Source organism: Furipterus horrens, unplaced genomic scaffold (assembly GCF_987537825.1).
Source record: "Furipterus horrens unplaced genomic scaffold, mFurHor1.1.pri manual_scaffold_5, whole genome shotgun sequence".
Lineage (NCBI taxonomy): Eukaryota > Metazoa > Chordata > Mammalia > Chiroptera > Furipteridae > Furipterus > Furipterus horrens.
The window spans coordinates 48,640,895-48,660,105 of record NW_028327175.1 but is presented as its reverse complement, the minus strand read 5'-3'; the positions used below and the strand labels follow the sequence as shown (position 1 = coordinate 48,660,105).

The window sequence follows — 19,211 nt, the reverse complement described above, 5'->3', positions numbered from 1 at the left end:
AGACATGAAGTATACTGTTACTATTTATAAAGTGAGTAAAGACGTGTGCCTTCTGCTACTATTTTTGAGGCAGAGTGTTCTTATTTTCTTAACAAATATTTTTCATGTAGAAAAAATGCAGCCCAACTTATTTCATCCTAAGCAAAGATGCAGAGAGGAAAAAGGGAAAAATAGGAAGCTGTCAGCACCCTGCAAAAGAATGCCCTCAAATATTACACAGGAATAAAATGATTTCACTGCGAACACGAGACACTTCTCTGAATCCACACGTGTAAAACCCCCTCTGCTGCTGAGGCCATGTTGGGGAAAACTTCTAAAGGTTAGGCAGAGAGCCCAGACAAGCATCTGAGTTCAGAAGGATAGCAGGCCAGTCTTCCTCCCTCTTGCCTCCCCTTAAAAGGGCCCTCACTAAAATCCTCCGAGGCACTGGCCGGCACTCGATGGGTCCAGGTGTGCAGAGCGAGCCCACTGACCCACAAACTGGGCAGCCCCATGAGGCAGAAGGAGTATCTAGCAATGAACAGACAGATACCCTCTGATGTGGGGACTGGACTGACAGCCTACTTGATGGTTATCAATTACACTAAACCTAGTGATTAATTAGAAACAAAATGGCACAATTGAGAGCAAAGCATAAATAAGTGTGGTTCCAAGAATCTTGCCAAATTGGAATCAATTCTTAATTTCACTCACAACTGGTTTCCAATACATCTTGATCTGCACTAAAAAGAAATGTTTTAACAACCCTTTCACTTCCACGTCTCAAAAGGCCTTGGGTTTAGATGCAGAGCCTGCAGGATTAGAGCTGCTCCTTCCTAGTATCTTTTCCTGTCTCCATGGAGACAACATTCCTCCCCATCACACCTGTATGCATCATAAGATGAGTTCCTTTCAGAAGGACTGCGGGCTGGTTTTGCTACCTCCATAGGAGAATTCTAACATGATGGCTTCTGCCTTTTTCTTTTCTTTTTGTTTCGTTAGGCCATGAGACTTTTTATAACCTTTTTCAAGATGTTAGGTCATTTCTATAATATTTCTGGACATTTAAGAGCAACAGAATATAACTATCTTTCAAACAGACTCAATCAGTGGTCTTTCCATAATCTGATAGAAATGAAGGGTGATCTTGGTCAATTAGTCCTAATTTGTTTCTACATTTTCAGTCAGTATTAGAAGTCATGATTTTATTTTTTTCATTGTTTTTCTGATAAAGAAACAGGGTACTTTGGGAAAATAGCGTAATAATTAATTAAGAAGTGAGCTTCAGTGTAAAATCATCAATAAAATGCCTGAGGATATATTTACTTTTTATTATGAAATTAATTAATATTCAAATTCTACAAAGCTCATGTCTATGAATATACTTAATACTGCCTAATTTATCAAATCATTAAACTTCATATAAAATTTTTCCAGACACATTTATACAAATGGTGGCTAATTTTTAAATGTCATTTTTTAAAATGTCTCTTTACAGGAAGAGGCCCATTCCTTTCCAAACCAGATGGTAAATTGATGAGCTGATTTCCAAGAAATACTTAATTCAGCAAGGTCTTTAATTTCTACTGCCATATTAGAGCCTTTCAAAATCATCTTTTTTTCAAGCTTTATAAAGGAATAATTGACAAATAAAATTGTAAGATATTTAAAGTGTATAACATGATGATTTGATACATGTAGAATTATGAAAGGATTCCTCTTTCATGTTAATTAACACATCCATCATTTCACCCATTAACTCCTCTTCTTTGTGTGAGAATATTTAAGTTCTACTTTCTTAGCAAGCTTCAATTATGCAATAAAGCATTATCAACTACAGTGACCATTATTTACATTACATCCTCAGACCTGATTAATCTTATAACTGAAAGTTTGTACACTTTTACCAACCTCTCCCCGTCTTTTCTATTTTCTATTTTTAGTTCCTATGAGTTCAACTTTTTTTTTTAGATTCCATATGTAAGTGATATCATGCAGAATACCACATCTTTCTCTGTCTTATTTTGCTTAGCATAATGCCCTCCAGATTCACCCATGTTGTCACAAATGGCAAGATTACCTTCTTCTTTACGGGTGAATAATATTGCATTGTGTACTCATATATATACCATATTTTCTTGATCCATTCATCTGTAGATGGACACTTAGGTTGTTTCCACATCTTGATTATTATAAATAATACTGCAATGAACATGGGGACATAGATATCTCTTTCAGATAAAGGTTTCTTTTCCTTTGGATATATACCCAGGAGTGGGATTGCTGGATCATATAGCAGTTCTATTTTTAATTTCTTGAGAAACCTCTACACTATTCTCCATATGCCTGTACCATTTACATTCCCACCTACAGTGCCCAAGGATTACCTTTTTCTACATCCTCACTAGCAGTTGTTACCTCCTGCCCTTTTTATAATAATCATACTAATAGGTTGGAGGTGATATCTCATTGTGGTTTTGATTGGCATTTCACTAATGATTAATGAATGATGTTGAGCACCTTTTCATATATCTATGGGACACATGCATGTCTTCCTTGGAAAATCTCTATTTAGATCCTTAGCCAATTTTGAATTTTTTTTTCTCCTTCTATCGAGTTCTAAGAGTTCCTTCTGTATTTTGGATATTAAGCCCTAATCAAATATGTGGTTTGCAAATATTTTCTCCCATTCCATAGACTGCCTTTTCATGTTGTTGATGGTTTCCTTTGCTGAGCAGAAAAATCTTGAACAACCAGATCAGCTGGTCCTTTATATTTCAATATTATAAGTAAGTGTAAATGATAGTTTTATTTGTGTACTAAAACTTTTTTTACATGTAACAGGATACTAAATGGCCAAAAGCTGACATAAGCGTCAGCACATTACAGAGACTCTCTCTATACAGGACTTGCCAGGATGAGGGCACACACTGTCACCACTCTTAGCTCATCTCCCACCTCTGGCTATTTGAGATTTGCTGGCTGGTTGAAGAAAAATGTTTAAACAGTTGCTGGCTTAGTCAGGATTGCTGTGGAAGTTCCCCTTTCTCCTTAGACGAGAGAAAGAGAGTGGACATTCTCCCTCCCAGTGAGGGCAGCAGAAGAGAACACCTATGTGGGAGCAGAGCTGCAGGAGAGAGCCCATGGAAAGAAATCAGATCTCCAACGTTGCCACCAGAGAAGGTGTAGAGGGGTACTCAGGAGAATGGAGGCAGGTATGACAGGCACAAGGGCTGCTGGAGCTGTCCCTAACGGGAGAGGGAAAGAGAACAGTGTGAGAAGCCTACACCTCCAAAGTTTGGTGAGGCAAGGATTCGTAACCCGTCCAGTGGACCAAGTGGACAATGCAGATGGCGGTGGCAGGCTTGAATCACCTTGGAGGGGTCCTATCCAAGAAGGCTGGCTGCCACTGGAGCAAGGGAATGCCAGCAGAAGAGGCTGTAGCTGAACCCCTAACAGCAAGAGTCAGGAGAGGAGGGCATGATGAAAGGTCAGGTGGAAAACACATTCCATCAGACATGCAAGGGAAAAGTGGAGAGTGTGTCTGTGTGCATGTGTGTGTTGGGGGCGGTATGTGGCAGAGGGTAAGACAAAGAACCACTGAAGTATTCCATAAAAAAAGTATTCAGTGACCAAGACAAAGTTAAAAGACCCCATGAGGGCCCAATTTCCCCTTTTCCTCTCACTCTCTGCCCTGCCCCTGAGAAACCAGAGAAGCCTGTGTAGAAGGGGGTGAAGCAAGGAGAGCAAAGAGAAATGGCCACACACCATTTTTCTGTTGCAGGTTTTCAAGACAAGGTCAGCCTTGAGCTGAAGGGTAGAAGCAGTGAATTGAATAATGCGGGGTGGGAGTTTTGATTTACATCATATTAAACTGTTAATAACTGAAAATAAGACTCAAAAACTGTGGTAGATCCTGGAGATACAATCCAGAAATGCAGAAGAAAGATCTAACAGAATACGTCTGAAAGAAGTAATGGGAGAGAAACAAATCTGTTTCCTAATGGTACCCTATCAGGTCTAGCTATTTTTTAAAGTGTGGAACTCTTTGCCCTGGTTGGTTAGCTCAGTTGGTTAGAGCATCATCCTGATACACCAAGGTTGTGGGATTGATCCCTATCAGGAAACATACAAGAATCAACCAATGAATGCATACATAAGTGGAATAATAAAAATATTTCTCCCGCTCCCCCACCTCAAATCGATAAAATAAAAAAGAAAAGAAAAAAGCTCTGACTGGTGTGGCTCAGTGCATTGAGCACTGGCTTGTGATCCAAAAGGTCATTGGTTCAATTCCCACTCAGAGCACATGCCTGGGTTGCAAGCCAGGTCCCTAGTTGGGGACATGTGAGAGGCAACCAATAGATGTTTCTCTCACACATTAATGTTTCTCTCCCTCACTTTCTCCCTTCCTTATCCTCTCTCTAAACAATACATTAAATTAAAAAAGAAAAACTAAAACTAAAACACTAAAGTATGGGGTTCTTCCTCATCCAATGTTCATAGTTTTAGAGTATAGAGAAATGGTAAGAATACCTAATGACTAAATATTAAATTAAAGTTACATTATGAAGCAAATATTTTTGCTCCGATCCTGTTTTGCAGATCCTTACCATGGTCCAGAAGATCTTATGGATCTAGTCCCTGCCTGCCTCTCCAGCCTATCACGGACCATGCTCACTCAATTCACTTTGTTCTAAATACATTGGACAGCTTGGGGTTCTTCCAACACTCAAACTCTCCTGACCCCAGGACTTTTGCACATACCATTTCTTCTGCCTGGAACATTCTTACCCAAATCATATCGAGAAAAAGGTGTTAGAATCTCTGGTTATCAATGTAGATTCACCTGCTTCGCTTTTAGTTTTATCACTTTTAAATTCAATACATTTTAAAGCCCTATTATTACATGTATAATCTTTTATACATATATTCTCTTGATTCATTGCCCCTTTTGATTATGGAATAATAATATTTAACATTGGCAATATTCTTAGTTCCGAAATTCATTTTGTTTGATATTAATATAGCCACTTCAGCTTTTTTTTATTAGTGTTAGCATGGAATACTCTTTCCATTCTTTTCTTTTAACCTACTTGTGTTTTTATATTTAATGTAGGTATCTTATTGACAGCATACAGTTGAGTCTTACTTATTCTTTTATCTAACCTAGTCATCTCTGTCTTTCAGTTGAGTTATTTGACCACTTACATTTAATTTAATTATCAATATGATTAGGTTTAAACTTGTCTTGCTCTTTTTCACTTGTCTCCTCTATTCTTGGTTGCTCCTTTCCCTCTTTTCTGCCTTCTTTTGAATTTAGTAAGTATTGTTTTAAAACATCTAATGCATTTATCCTTATGTTAAGTTTATCAGATGTATCTTTTTATCTTTGGTAATTGACTTAACATCACATTCTATGTTCATTATTGTGCAATTCATTTCTATTAGCCTGGCATGTGGAAAAATGCCTCCAACCTAGCTGGGATGCAATTAACTGTTGTTGAATAAATTGATAACAGCTAAATAAAATATCAATTAAGAGCCTTCCGGCCAAGATGGAGGCTTAGACGGACATGTTCGGCCTCCCTCTACAACTAGAGAGGAATACAACTACTTCAAAACAAAAGATAACTAGAAATTCCAGAAAATAAAACTACACGGAAGCCCAACGTATGAAGTTATAAACCAGCAGGGCCCTTTGGGCAGGTAGGAAGAGCGAAAGTGGGTGGTGCTGTTTGCGGTTGCACCAGGGACAGTGGCAGGGAGAACAATCCCAGCAGCAGGGAGGACAATCCTGGCTGCAGTCAAACCCCGGCGGCTCGCGACCCCAACGCTGGGAGAAGCAGCCACCACATCGCCTCGAACAGTGAGGCTCAGGGGGCAGGAGGAAGGATCCCCATCTCCTAGCGGAATAACTGCAGGAATCCATCTTGGACCCCCGCCCCCACACAAAGCACCACAGGGCTGCGAAACAGGTTGTGGATCGCCACTGGTCGCTGGGCAGTGACGACAAAGCGCCGGCGAGAAAGGTTGCGGATCGCCGTTGATCGCTGGGTTGTGACGAGTACACAGGCACTGCCCCCTACAGCCGGACCAAGAAAACAAAACGCATCTGTCAAAATGAGGCAGACGACTATAGAAATCCCTGTGGCGCAGCTCACCAGGCAACAGATGAAGAATCTGACAGATGAACAAATAAGAAACCTGTCAGAGGCTCAGTTCAGGGCCATTGTTATCAGGTGGCTTACAGAATTAACAAAAGATCTGGAAAAAGATGAGAAAGAATCAAAAAACACTCATAATGAAAGGAACAAAACCACATACGAGACAGATGGTGAGGAAATAAAATCCAGAGTTCAAATCAACAAACCAGAACACAAAGAAGGAACAAACAGTCAACCAGTGCAGAGAGAAAAAACAGGAAGCAAGGAAAATGATGAGAGGATCAGAAACCTCTGGGACAGCTATAAAAGGCCCAACATAAGAATCATTGGTTTGCCAGAGGGCAAAGAAGATGAACTAGAAATTGAAAAATTAAGTGAAAATATAATAAAGCAGAACTTCCCAAACTTGGGGAAGGAAATAGACTTACAGGTCCAGGAAGCACAGAGAATTCCAAAAAAACTGGACCCAGGGAGAACCACTCCAAGACACATTATAATCAAAATGTCAAAAGTTAAAGATAAAGAGAGAATCTTAAAAGCAGCAAGAGAGAAGAAAAGAATCATGCACAAAGGGGTCCCAATTAGACTATCAGCTGACTACTCAAGGGAGACCCTGCAGGCAAGAAGGGACTGGCAAGAAATATTCAAAGTAATGAAAATCCAAAACCTACAACCACGAATACTCTATCCAGCGAAATTGTCATTCAGAATAGAAGGGTAGAGAAAGTGTTTCCAGGACACAGTAAAACTGAAAGAGTTCATTAGATCCAAACCACTGTTATATGAGATGTTAAAGGGACTGGTTTAGAAGAAGGAGGATCAAAACTATGAACACTAAAATGAAAACTGCATCACAAGAAACAACAGAAGCTAGGGAATTGAAACAAAGGCAAACTAAACAGGCAACGAGAATGGAAAAAGAACTATAGGTATGGGGAGCATATTGGGGGGAGGTCAGCAGGGAGGGGGAAGGGGGAGAGGGAGGGAGATGGTACAGGAATTAAGGAGCATGGTAGGAGGGAATGGAATAGACAGAGAGAGGTTGAGAAGAACTATATGCACAACTAATGGACATGGTCTAAAAGGGGGGGACAACTGGAGGGAGGGGGGCCACTGGGTGGAGGGGAGAAGAGGGAAGGGAAATTGGGACAAATGTAACATTATAATCAATAAAACACATTAAAAAATAAATAAATAAATAAATAAAATAAAATATCAATTAAACAAAATGTTCAAAATAGGAAACATTCTGGTTAATTGAATTTATAATCAAATGAGGATTATTCAGAAATTATATATTTCAATCTTTTTTGCTTTGATATATTTTATAAAATGCAATGGTTCTTTATGCCTTATAAGTTTAGTGTACTGGAAATCACCTTATGGGCCTTATTCTCACTATTCTGAACACTAGTGACGTTGCTGTTTGAACACAGAAATGGAAGAGAAGGTACAGATGGAATAAATTTATACAGAGTTGAGGACACACCCTAGAAGTTACTTACTTTGTTTCTCTTTTTTTGAAAAAAAAAACAAACAAACACATAATGTGGCATGGTTTCTCTGTAACCTGCCTTTGTCCTTAACACAAATAGGGAGCATATTTACTGTATGGTTAAATAGAATAAGAGGGGGAAACCATTTCTGTGTCGGACTCACAGAAACCACTGTAGAATTTAAAAAATAAAATAGAATCAAATGAGATTATGATAAGAATAAAAATGCACTGGTGAATGTTGAAAGCATAATGAAATTGCCACACACTAAAATGGAGTCAGGGCATGATAAGTAGACCAAACAATGCATTAGAACAGCTCCCACAAGGGTCACACTTCTTTTGTGGTACATTAAAATATGACCCCATTCAAAGCTGTCATCTATTATTTCCAATTTATGATTCTCTAGAGTAAAAACTATTCTGAAGATGTAAAAATAAATTTATTACTGTAACTAATAATTAATTGATGATAAATGGAAAATAATTGTAAATAAGCATTCCTTGGGCAATAAAGGACCCTCACAAATTAAAATTACACCTGTTTTGAACCGAAGCTTTTAAACAGTGATAACAAATACAGATTACCTTCTAAGTCTGCAAATCGCTGGTCCAAAGGGATTCAAGTAATCAGCTGAACTAGCATTTTCTCAGTAAACCACAACAAGGATGAATATCCATTAGCCAGTAGATATTTCCATGAAACTTCTAGAAGATAAGAAAGTCATCAAGCAGAGTCCTTGAACACTGGTCCCTTGCAAGCTTATTACTCCTTCGTGATTAGTCCATGTTGGTATGATTGTATGTGGGACTTGTACTATAATATTTACTTTAAAATAAACATTAGGCCTGTATATGTATGTATGTGAAGGGGTACACATGTGCATATGCATCGGCATCGGCAGCCGTCCGTCTCGAGAGACGATGGCGTAGCTTCTTGAGAGTCTATCTGCACCGCCGAGAATGGCTGTGCAGTCCGACTCGGGAGTGACAATCCCTGCCGCACTTGTTACAGGTGAAGGCAGATGGCTGTTGTTGCTGCTGTTGACGCTGCTTCCGCCTCGATCTTTTCTGGACCGCCTCCTCGTTGCGCACAGCCTCTGCGCGTGACGTACCTTGCCTGACCGCGAGCCTCCAGGCTAGGCGGTCGTCTGCTTGAACTTCCCATGTGTTGAGATTGATGGAGCATTGTGTCATGTCCTTTTTGCAGATGTCTTTGAACCGCAGTTTTGGGCGCCCTGTCATCCTCTTGCCTTCTGCTAGCTCGCCGTAGAGGAGGTCTTTGGGAATACGGCCTGCATCCATTCTTTTGACATGGCCGAGCCACCTGAGGCGTCTCTCACTAAGAACTGCATGCAAACTGCTCATGTTGGCTCGCTTCAGCACCTCGGTGTTGGGGACCTTATCCTGCCAGGCGACATGCAGGACGCGTCGCAGGCACCTCATGTGGAAGCTGTTGAGTTTCCTTTCGTGCCTTGCGTAGGTGGTCCACGTCTCGCTGCCATAGAGGAGAGTGCTGAGTACGCAGGCTTGGTAGATGCGCAGTCTGGTTTTCTCAGTGAGGCTGGAATTGTTCCACACTCGCCGGTTCAGTCTGGCCATAACTGTGGCTGCCCTGGCGATTCTCCGGTTGACTTCCAAGTCGACTGACAGAGAGCTCGAGATGGTGGACCCGAGGTAAGTGAAGTCGTTGACAACCTCCAGGGTGTATCCGTCGATGGTGATGCATGGGGGAGTCCCCGTGCCTTGAGCCATAACGTTTGTCTTCGTCAGGCTGATGGCTAGTCCGAACTCCTTGCATGCGTGGGAAAGGCAAGTGACTAGCTGCTGGAGTCCCTCTTCGGAGTGTGATGTCAAGGCTGCGTCGTCGGCGAAGAGCATCTCACGGATGAGCACCTCTTTGACTTTGGTCTTGGCTCGTAGACGGGCCAGGTTGTAGAGCTTGCCATCGGATCTGGTGTGAATGAAGACACCCTCGCTGCAGTCCTTAAAGGCGTATTGGAGGAGCATGGAGAAGAAGATTCCGAACAGCGTAGGCGCGAGGATGCAGCCCTGCTTTACTCCGCTGCTGACTGGGAAGGCCTCAGAGGTTGCGCCGTTGTAGGACACCGTGCTGTGCATGTTGTCGTGAAAGGACATGACCACAGCAAGCAGATGTGGTGGACAGCCAATCTTCCGTAGCAAGCTGAAGAGTCCGCTTCGACTGACCAGATCAAATGCCTTCGTGAGGTCGATAAAGGCGAGGTAGAGTGGTTTATGCTGCTCGTGACACTTCTCCTGCAGCTGGCGTAGGGAGAAGATCATGTCCACTGTTGATCGGCCAGCTCTGAAGCCACATTGGGACTCTGGGTAGATGCGGGAAGCAAGGGTCTGCAGGCGGGCAAGAGCAACCCGGGCGAATACTTTGCTGACGACGCTGAGGAGAGAGATGCCCCGGTAGTTGTTGCAGTCGCTGCGGTCTCCTTTGTTCTTGTACATGGTGATAATGTTGGCGTCTCTCATATCCTGGGGGATGTAACCCTCCTTCCAGCAGAGACAGAGTAGATGGTGGAGCGGCTGTAGCAGGACTGGTTTCCCGCTCTTTAGGATTTCTGGAGGGATTCCGTCGCTTCCTGGTGCTTTCCCGCAAGCGAGGCGGTCGATGGCTTTGCCGAGCTCTGCCGCAGTAGGTGGGGTGTCTAGCTCCTCCATGACTGGTAGGTCTGGGATGGCGTTAAGAGCAGTGTCTGTTACGGTGTTCCTCGTCGCGTACAGCTCGAGGTAGTGCTCGGTCCACCGCCGCATTTGCTGTTCCTGGTCAGTAATGACCTCACCTGTCTTGGACTTAAGGGGGGCGATCTTGGAGGGGATTGGGCCTGTTGCCTTCTTGATACCCTCATACATTCCTCGTGCGTTGCCTATATCGGCGGCTTCCTGGATGCTTCTGCACAGGTTTAGCCAATAGGTGTTGGCACAGTGGCGGGCGGTCTTCTGGACTTTGTTCCTGGCAGCCCATAGAGCTTGAAGTGTACTGGGAGTGGGCGTGGCCTTGTAAGCCAGTAGGGCCTTCCTCTTAGCCTCGATCACGGGTTCCATTTCTTCCCAGTGAGCCTCGTACCAGTCAGCGTTCTTCCGCTCTTTCTTCCTGTAAGCAATAATGGCGGAGTTGTATATGGCGTCGCGGAGACGTGGCCAATTGGATTCGATAATGTCATCGGCCGCCATTCCCTCGCCGAGTGCATCTTCCATCCTGTTGATGAATTGCTGGGTCTTAACTGGGTTGCTGGCACAACTGGTGTTGATGCGTGGGCGACCCTTCATCTTGGAGTGGTGCAACCTCTTCGGCATTATGCGCACCTTGCTTACCACGAGGGCATGGTCTGTGTCGCAGTCTGCACTGTGGTAGCTGCGGGTGAGGAGGGTGCTGCCAATATCCGTTCTTCTGGTGATGACGAGGTCAAGCTGGTGCCAGTGGCGGGAGCGGGGGTGCCTCCATGACACCTGGTGGATCTCTTTGCACTTGAAGAATGTGTTTGTCACGCACAGGCCGTGGTGACACGAAAGCTCAAGCAGTCGCTGACCATTCTCATTGATCTTTCCTCTCCCAAAGTTTCCGAGGCAGGTGGGCCAGGCCATGTGGTCGGCTCCTGCTCTTGTGTTGAAGTCTCCAAGGAGATAAAGAGCGTTACTTCTGGGGATCTTGGATAACGCTTCGTCCAGTGCATGGTAGAACTGTTCTTTCTCTTCGGTGGTGGCGCAGAGGGTTGGGGCATACGCGCTAAGAATGCTGACTGGGCCGAAAGTTGTTGACAATCGGAGGGTAAGTAATCTCTCTGTGCCTCCTGTGGGTGGCTCTATGGAGTTAACAAGCATGTTCTTCACAGCGAACCCAACACCATGCTGTCTTGGTTGGTCCGGAGACTTCCCTTGCCAGTAGAAGGTGTAGTTGGTTTCTCTGATAGTTCCGTTGTTGGCCAACCGGGTCTCCTGTAGAGCCGCAATGTCGATGTTTAGTCATGCCAGTTCCCTGTCGATGACGGCGGTTTTCCTGGCACCATTGATCCACGGAAGGTCTGCAGTAAGTCCGGGACACATGGTCCTGATGTTCCAGCTAGCGAGGCGAAGAGCTGGAGGCTTCTTTCTTGTTGTTTGCTTGGAATTGCCTGGTGCGAGTGTTTTGTGGCCCACTTTTCAAGAGACGCCTCTCTGATCCCCACGCACCCAGTGGGGCAGGCGAGCCATGGCGAGACGGCACCTAATTGGCTGGGGGCTGCCCAGCTTGAGGCGGGCGGTAGCTGTCCAGTGCATATGCACACACATACTTATATGTACATAGGAAATTATTGATGGGAGCATAGAACACTTCCAGGTGCCACTAAACTTCTAATTAAACATATGCCAGGTCTTAAACTGGTCTATAGTATGACACCCCCATGTCACCTATTCCTTCCTGGCAAAAAGAAAAAGTAAATACCCAAATTAGAAATCAACAAGAAGTTAACTTTCTATCTATGAACTAAATAACTCTAAAATCTGGAAAACAAGAAGAAGCCTATTGCTGAGGCCTGGGAAGCATGGGGCAGCTGAAGCCTGGAGTTTATAAGAGGCCAGAATACATGCTGGCTTTGTAATCTGTGACTCGTGGCATTCGGGGCCAAGAAGGCAGAGGCGTGCACCTCTACAAGCAGGGACTACACCTGCGCATGTGTAACGGTGAGGAGCACAGCATCTCCCAGTTTACCATGTAATATGCTACAGACAGAGGTCCCACAATCCTGCTGGACCTGGAGAACTTACTATAAATCCACAATATTTTAAATGCAGAATCAGGAACTCTAAAGGAATGTAGGATCAGTTGCAAAACACATAACAAAAGAAATAATACAAGAAAACTTTCCTTAGAAACACTTAAACCTTTAGGCTTAGCCGGGCATACCCTGCTGAAATACCTGAACTGACAGAATGAAGACAAAAACGTATAAATTTGCGTTAAGAAAGAAAAAGTTACTTTTAAAAAAAAGGGAAAATTGGTATTGGACTTTTCATCATTGTCAACACTAAAAGCTGCAAAATGGAAAAAACAATTTTAAATAAGGAAATGATACAAAATGACACATGAAACAATAGTCTACAGACTGATAGTTGCCAGAGGAGAGGGGAGTTGGGTAAAGGGATTGAGGAGTACAGATTGGTAGTTCCAGAATAGTGACAGGGATGTAAAGTACAGAAAAGGAAACTGAGTCCTGGAACTATCAGGGGGGAACACTTTGTAAAGTATATGATTGTCTGACCACTATGCTGTACACCTGAAGCTAATATTGTACAAAATAATATTGAATATAAACTGTAGCTATAAATTTTTTTAATTAAAAATAAATAAGTAAATAAAAATTACCAAGGGCATGAATATGAGGAGGTGAGGATCATTGGGAGCTATATTAGAAGCCACCTGCCACTCCAGTGGTACCTGAAATGATGATGCATCTATAGTAGATGAAGTCTTAGAGTCAGTAAATATTTGTTGAATTATTAAAATGAATGAAAACAAAACACAACATAACAAACAAAAAATGAATGGTCTTCCTTGACACTAACACTAACCTATGAGAAAGAGAAAACCAGCTCCATACTTGATAGCAATGACAGCTGTCAAAGCCAGAAAATAACTAATAATTATTAGAAAAATTGTTTTTAAAAATTAATATTTAAATTGTAATCAATATATAAAATTCCTGTCCAAATCCCAACAGTTTTTGGAGGGAATATAAGCAATTATTTTAAGGTTCATTTGAAAAAATACATTAGAATTGCCATGAAAATTCTGCAAAATTAAAAATAGTGAGGGGAGATTTTCCTCTGCCAGGTAGAACCATATTATAAAGCTTTGTATTTAAAACAATATATCATCAACATGGGAATACACAAATGTATCAGCAGAATATGAAAGAAAATCCAAAGATAGATCCAAATATATGTTGAAGCATAATACATGTTTCATCATAATATATGTGAAAAATGGAAATGAAAGACCTGTTTCATAAATGATACTGGCTACAATTATTATCTACCTGAAAGGAAAAAATTATGAGAAACAAAAATAGAGTTCAAGTTGATTAGAAATATTTTTAATTATAAGAAATTTAGGAGACTAGTTTATAACCTTAGCATTAGAGAGAATTTCTTAAGCAAATCAAGAAACACAAAACGAGGAAGGAAAAAACAGTCATTTAATTTTATATAACAAAGACATAAGTAAGTGAAATGACAAATGGTAACTGAGGAGAAATCTTGCCACATAGATAGGAGGTTAATATCCCCAATAAAACTCTTGTAACTGATAAAAAATAAGTATTTTCCAATAGAATATATGTATATATATGAGATGAGTAGAAGTTTCACAGAAGAGAAAATGCAAGTAGATAATAAATAAATGATAAGAAATCTGACCTTACAATAATTAGGAAAATACAGATCAAGATGAGGTATCACGTTTTACAGCTCATATTAGCAAGACTTTATAAGACTGATAACTTCAGTGCTGGCAACAGTGCAGCAAATAGGCATTCATGTAATACTGAACATAGTATGAATTCCTCCACTCTCTCTAGGAAGTGATATGCCCTTACTGTAGAACTGTCTTTTCGGAAAACTAATGCTCATGAACTAAGAGCACTAAATATAAATATAAAAGCAAGAGTGGCTTGTCTGCTGTCTTGTTTATGACTCAGAACTGGAAACAACTTAAACGTTCATCATGATGACACTGGTAAATGAATTATGGCAAATCTATACTATTGATATAGAATATTATGTGTTGTTAAAAAGAATGACTTGGATCCATATGTACTAAAATAGAGGATATAAAGATATAAGCATTTTTGTCATTCCTCAGAAAACCCACAAGGCACATGTGTGTGAACACATGTGCATGTGCGTGCATGCATGTATTTTATGATCATAAATAAAAGTTTGGGACAATCCCACATATACACCCAATGTGAACACTGGTTACTTTAGGTGGGAGGGAGGGGAGACAGTATGTTGACTCTTTGTACACATTTATAATGTTTGTTTTGTTGCAAAAAGTATGAATAATTTTTATAGCTTGAAAAAATAAATTAAATAAATAATAAGAAATCAGGAGCTTCTAGTTTCCAATGGCATAATGACAGTTTACTAAATTTGAATCTCTCCAAAAACCACAGAATTCAACCAGGAGAGCAAATGAAACCCATATATTATTCATGTTTATAGCCAAGGCTCAAGATATACTTGGCAGGGCCCAATGCAAAATGAAAATGAGGGGCCCAGCCAGGGACAGGGACATTAATCTCCCTTTTCCAGGGGTCTACCACCACAAACCACAGTGAACTGGCAAGCCAAGGAATTGCACCTTGTGTGCTGAGCCATGCTCTCTAGCAGCCAGTGGAAGGAAGGCCTCTACCGAGTCACCCAGTGAAGGTGCCATGACACTGACAGCCTGGGACAGAACAACCACCTCTTTGCCCTAATCCCAACGCTTCCTGCACCTGCTTCCAGGCCCCTGATAGGTCCAGAGGACTAGAGGGAGGGCAGGCCTCTGCCCGCCACCCCGCCAGAAAGGGGCAGTGGTTACAGGCCAGGGACAAGGGCAGGTAGTTGGAACTCATCCAGTGGAGGTATGGAGGGGGGTAGAGTGAAAGAGGAGGCAGGACCAAGCATGAATCAAGGATCCAAGGCCCTGATACACGTCCATTGTGCCATAAAACTTGACTTACAAGACACAGGTCCGAAGATTAAATTATTAAGAATTTCAAGACAGTGACTAAAGAGCATTAAACCCCAAGCATGAGGTCCTTCTGAAAACTGGGCCCTGTGCAGCGGCACCAGTAGCACAGCCATGAAGCTGATTCATGGAGCATTCTCGAAACTTCATTTAATGCACAGGGAGGGAAACGAACATCTGAAAGCAGCAGAAACCTTGCCAGAGAAGAGTCAGGTGGCAGAGCCCAGTCACAGAACAGATGCAAATCACCTCCAGAAAAGAGTTTCCCATTCTGAGTGTCTAAGTACTGAGAACAAGTCAGATCCTGGGTGCAGGGGAATGAAAGGCAGGGCTGGAAAGTTCATGGGACCAGAGTGCCTGTCTTGGGAGGCCACCACTTCCGGAGGGAAGGGAGTGACTTGGAAGGGTCACATCCCCCAGATGCTTGATGGTAAAGGGAAAAAAAGAAGCTAGCAAAAGAAAATCAGTCAAAGCTGAAGAATTAATACTGATAAAAAATTAATTCCAATCACGATTCTTTTCACTGCAAGTTACAATTAATGTTTCAATCATGATTCAACTGTATTTCAAAAGTAGAAAGTTGATGGAAAAGAAAAACAGAACAAAAAAAAACCCCAAGAACTGGAAGATGAGCCCCTTTCTAAGAAAGGCAGAAGGAAGCCAAGTGCGTCATTACACACCTGGCTCTGGGGGTTTAGAGTAACAATGGGTAGAAAAGAGGCAGTTAAAAATCCATTAGAAATGGAAATCTTAAAAGAGAGTACCAACCTAACATTCTTCAGAGCAATTATTTCAATTTTTTAAAGACTGAATTTTCTAAATTAGAAAGCATTTATTCAAATAGTTCTAAGTTATTTTCTTTCTCCTTTTGAGACAGTTTTTCACTGCAATTCTTTTCTGAATATAATTCACATATACTTTTAAAATTAAGAGATTTGCAATTTCCAAGGTACCTCTCAATTTCCAAAAAGTTAACACTTACAGTTTTTTTGAGGAGTTCCACCATGTAATCCAACTGATAAGTAACAAGAGTCTTTTGGAACTGTGATCCACAAGGGATAATAATGGGTCTCAAAGGTACATTATAAAAATTTTCAAGTATAAGTAATTGTAAAAATGTTCAACTAAATATATAGTTGTATAGCTCATTCTATTTATAGATTCTGCTCAAATTTCCAATGCCTTAGGCCACATTAATGAAGCAAATATGAAAGCATACTTCATATTGGTGGTAAATAAAACATAAAATCTATAATACTCAAACCTCCTTATTGTACATTCTATAATTATATTAAACCTATCCACTCCAGAGTTAGGTATTTATCAGTTTGTAAAAGAGAAAAATATTTTATTTTCCTATAATGCATTTGTGTCCAACGATATCACCTAAGATTGCCCTTTCTATAATGTCCAATTTCAAGTTTCACCTCAGGGCTGTACAAATAAAACTTCAGGTATCCCGAGCTCTTACTCCAAAACTTGTGCTCTAGCCTTCTAAGTCATCTTTGGAGGATGATGTCAAATGAAGAATGCAGAGATAGCTGTGTCCACTGTAAGTTGTCTTCATGTCAATGCAATTTCAAATGAATAAAATAAATATACACATGGGGCAATTGACTTCTTTTTCTCTCATACTTGGAAAGTTTTTCTTAGAAGAATAAAAATGTTAATATTTTGAGTGCCTTTTGCCAATCATTTTGAAGACTGATGCTTCAGAGACAAAAATCTGGGACTTTAAGGCCTTGATAATGTTACTATTTTGCATCCATTCAAAAAAGTTTTACTCCTCAGAGGCTACCTTTGCCAGGATGAGGAATGAGATCATTATGTCTACCTCCATTCCAAATAAACACAGTACCAACTCCTTCCTACCTGTTTCCAAAAAGGGAAATGATCAGAAAAAGAGGTCACAAAAGTATCTTCTTCAAACAAACAACAACAAAAGATAGGGCCACTAATTTTGTATTAAAGTGAGAATAAGGACTTTCATTCACTATTAATAATGGGACACTAAAAAATTAGAATCAAACTTCCCAATAAGGACAGCTAAAAATACGGAAGAGATTTTAATTATCTATTTATTTATTTTAAATTATATTTTATTGATTATGCTATTACAGTTGTCCCAATTTTTCCCCCTTTCACTTATCCACCCAGCACCCCCACTCCCTCAAGCAATCCCCACACCACTGTTCATTCCATGGGTCATGTGTAGAAATTCTTTGGCTGCTCCATTCCCTATACTGTACTTTACATCCCCATGGCTATTCTGTAACTACCTGTCTGTACTTTTTAATAGCCTCACCTCTTCACTCATTCCCCCACACCACTCTCCTATCCAGCAACCATCAAAATGCTCTCCATATCCAAGTCTGTTACTCCTGTTTGCTTAGTTTGTTCTTTAAATTCAATTGTTGATAGACATTTATTTGTTGCCATTTAATTGTTTCTAGTTTTGATCTTCTTCTTTTTCTTAAATAAGTTGCTTTAACATTTCATATAATAACGGTCTGGTGATGATGAACTCCTTTAGTTTTTCCTTTTCTGGGAAGCTCTTTATCTGCCCTTCGATTCTAAATGACAGCTTTGCTGGGTAGAGGAATTTTAGCTGTAGGTCCGTTTTTCATGACTTCGAATATTTTTTGCCAATCCCTTCTAGCCTGCAAAGTTTCTTTTGAGAAATCAGCTGACAGTCTTATGAGATATCCCCTGTAGGTAACTAACTGCTTTTCTCTTGCTGCTTTTAAGATTCTCTCTTTATTTTTAATCTTTGGCATTTTAAGTATGATGTGTCTTGGAGTGGGCCTCTTTGCATGCATCTTGTTTGGGACTCTGTGCTTCCTGAACTTGCATGTCTATCTACTTCACCAAATTAGGGAAGTTTTCTTTCATTATTTTTTCAAATCGATTTCCATTTTCTAGTTCTGTCTCTTTTTCTGGCACCACTATAATGCAAATGTTGGAACACTTGAACTTATGCCATAGGCTGCTTGCACTATCCTCACTTTTTAGATTCCATTTTCTTCTTGTTGTTCTGATTGGTTGTTATTTGCTTCCTTATATTCCACATCATTGATTTGATCCTTGGCTTCATCCACTCTATTGTTTTTTTTTCTGTAAATTGTTCTTTATTTTAATTAGTGTATCCTTCATTTCTGACTGTATCATCTTTATGCTACTGAGGTCCTCACCAAGTTCCTCTGGTTTGTGCATCCTTATATCCAGTGTTTTGAACTTTGCATTAGATAGATTGCTTATCTCCATTTTTTTTTAGTTCTTTTTCTGGACTTTTTATCTGTTCTTTCATTTGGGCTATGTTTCTTTGTCTCCTCATTTTGGCAGCCTCCCTGTGTTTGTTTCTATGTCTTAGGTAGAGGTGCTATGACTCCCTGTCTTGGTAGCATGGCCTAATGTAGTAGGTGTCCTGCAGGTTCCAGTGGCACAGCCTCCCCTATCATCCAGCTGGGTACTTGAGGTGCACCCTCCTTGTCGGCTTACACCCTCCTCTTGTAGTTAAGCCTTGATTGCTGCTGTCAGGTCAATGGGAGGGATTTACCCAGGCCAATCAGCTGTGAAAAAGGGCTGTGACCACTGACCAACAACCTCTGTTGTCCATGGAGGATCAGCTGGGCAGGGTGGTGGTACTCCAATGTGGTCTGTAGCTTTCCACTGGGTGCTCAGGCTCTGGAGTTTCTGGGTGGTGGAGGCCAAGGTCAGCCCCTACCTGTGTTCTTCCCAGGGCCACCCTGCGTGAGCTCTAGAGCAATATGAGATGGCTGCTACCTGTGCTGGATTTGAAGATGCCCAGGTGAAGCCAAGCTGTGAA

General features: G+C 41.2%; 1 protein-coding gene across 1 annotated transcript in view; it reads right to left on the bottom strand.

The window, feature by feature from the left end:
- Positions 1-19,211, bottom strand: part of PDE8B (phosphodiesterase 8B) — a 249,015-nt gene that overhangs the window by 158,695 nt on the left and 71,109 nt on the right. The window lies entirely within an intron of this gene.